Raw genomic sequence first — 2,969 nt, 5'->3', positions numbered from 1 at the left:
GCTTCACTGACGAAATCGCCGTTTGACATTAGTTCCTGTGAACCCATTGATCCTAAAAGCTAGAGTAATTAAGCCCAGAGTAGCTTTTAAAAACGCAGGAGAGAATTCAGAAACGTTCTTGCATCCTTCCTTGATCCTCTTGTTCAGAAACCAGAATCTTGCTTAATTTCTAACTTATTTAAACATGATGGGAGCTTTTTCCATGAAGCCGATTCTACATTTTCTGTAGTCAGATTCGGGAAACAGCTGAAACGAGAAACCATACACATTAAAACATGGGGGCGCTTTTCCTTCACCCACCTGCCCGGAGTCGCATTTCCCGTCATAAACTTGCCGAATATGATTTTCTGGACGGCTCTTGCACGACTCTTCAAATACACGTGGAAGATGACGTGGCTAAAATCCATACCTGACATGGCAAAAACTTTGTAAAGTTTGGAACTTCAGCGATTTGTGGGGACTGACATGGAGAACACGTGTACACCAAGTGGGGGCGTGTAGAGAGAACACAAGGATTCGGAAAAGCACCGAAAGGGTGTAAGAAACCATGGACGCCTGCAGCGGTATTGAGATTCAGGAAACGAAAGGAACGGAATAGCGGCACTGGCACGCCTATTTTGGGGAAGGCAAATTATCTTTTTGGCTTTTTAAGTTTTGGATTCCATTTCTCACCTTTTAAGGCTATTAATCTTTCACCAAACTCGCTTACCAAAAAGAAAAAAAAACAAAATCTTTCACCAAACTCTTCTTTAAATTGGATCGGATCGGAATTGGATCGGTCGAAACGGATTGGGATTGTCCAAACTCGTGCAAATATGACACTTTTGTTTCTGTTTTCTTATAAAAAAAAATATTTACTTTTTTTATATTTTTACCCCTGTCTCTAAAGCTGGGTATCGGGATCGGTCTCAACCGATACCAATCCAATCCGGCCAAAATCAGCCGATCCGATTCGATACCTCAAACCATGCTTCTTTTAAAGGTACGATGATGGCTCATTGGATTGCGAAACACATCAAACGATGGCTGTTGTTCCTTTTATTATCAGGTAGGGATATCTGATCGATACCCTTTGAAGGGTCAGGATTTAAGGATTAGGTATCATCATGTCACACACAACATGTGATGGGTCTTGTAACGGGAGCGGTTTGGAGGCAACCCACATGCACAAACCGTGGGTGGGCGCTGGGTTCATGGTTTTAAAATACCCAGAATCCGTTAATCGATAGGGACCGGACCCTGATTCCACTCAATTTTTACACTCTAAGACTGATGCTGAAATTTATGACAAATACATCTCAATGTCTCAAGCTTACAATGTCAAATTTCGATAAGATTGATCACATGGTAAAACAAAGCATGAAAAAAAATTTAAATCCTCTCCAATTCCCCAATGGTACAGTTTGGTGGAGAGGTCGACACTTGGCAGACGCTTCATCCAATGGTCCAAACTCATTCATCCAGTTTTTTTTTCATGAACTCAACACCATTGGATGTCACACCTGCTAGGCGTCGACCTCTCCACCCGAATTGCTCGCATGAGACTAGGAGTGCATAGACATACAAAGAAGTACACTAGAGGGTAAATGATTAAATTTAGTATTGTAATTATGTGGCTTATTTAGACCATTTCCACATGGCAGGACAAACAAGTAAACCCACCCACTCACCATCAATTAATTAGCATTCCTTTTATAAACACAAAAAGCTTTACAGCATATGTTGACTTTCTCTAACCAAATTAAGAGTGGCTTGGAAGTAAAACAAAAGGAGGGAAATGGAATTGGTCTATGTTATAGCAAACACCAACAAAATCACGATAAGAAATAAGAACCAAGCAAAAGAACACAAAGATATAACGTGGTTCACACACCAGTATGGTGTGCTACATACACTGGCGAAGACGAAAATAATTCACTATGCAAATCGGAGAAAAATTACAATGGAAACTCTCAAGAACACCCAAATCGGTGTTGCTCCTCTCTCTCAGAAACCCTAGAACGAAAACCCCAAAATCTTCCTCTCTCTTTACAACAAAGCGGGTAAGGAACATAAATACTCTTTCATTGGATCCGGGTAGATCCATCGGGTCGGGTCAAGCCCTTTGCTATCATCACAGATCTCAAAAAAATTTCCATTTGGGTCGCTACCAAAAAAACCCGAAGTGAGTCATTCTTCGAAACAGGTCCAAGAATTCCAGACATACATAACAGTCTAAAAAGTGGACAAACAAGTAAACCCACCCACTCGCCATCAATTAATTAGCATTCCTTTTCTAAACACAAAAAGCTTTACAGCATATGCTGACTTTCTCTAACCAAATTAAAAGTGGGTTGGAAATAAAACAAAAGGAGGGAAATGGAATTGGTCTAAAGAGGGAGGTTTTGTACTTATTAATGTGTGACCTACTTAAAACTCTTATCATATTTCATATTTGGTAATCATATTTTTCTATAGGGAGAGGAATAGGCATATCACCTATGTGCCGTAAACTAGTGGATGACACCAATGGAGGTGCGGGATCCCATTTCCCTTTTTTCTATTATGGATGTGTAACCTACTTAAAACTCATACCATATTTCATATTTGGTAATCAAAATTTTCCACATGCAATATTTATTTTTCTTTTGAAATCCAAAGGAATTTTACAAAATAAATTAAAATATAATAACTAAATTTGCAAGATATTTACACAATCATCATTGGTTTTGATTACCAAAGTTTTCATTTAAGTTTTGTGTTACAATCATTTACCTCCCAATCAGACACAACCTTGATGCATCTCCTTCAAAACACATGTCCCTCGACTCCAATTCTTGTGGAAATACCATGGTTGTGAAAAGCATGGTTCCAAGTAACAGCTTCAATGGATTAATATTTCGACTTAGCTAGAATAATTCGAGAATCAGCCTAAACCCTAGAAATCTAGTATGACTTGGTTGATTCGAAGAATCAAGATTGATCAATTC

Source organism: Telopea speciosissima, chromosome 2 (assembly GCF_018873765.1).
Source record: "Telopea speciosissima isolate NSW1024214 ecotype Mountain lineage chromosome 2, Tspe_v1, whole genome shotgun sequence".
Classification (NCBI taxonomy): Eukaryota; Viridiplantae; Streptophyta; class Magnoliopsida; order Proteales; family Proteaceae; genus Telopea; species Telopea speciosissima.
The sequence above is the reverse complement of the archived record's forward strand: the minus strand, read 5'-3'. Positions refer to the sequence as shown.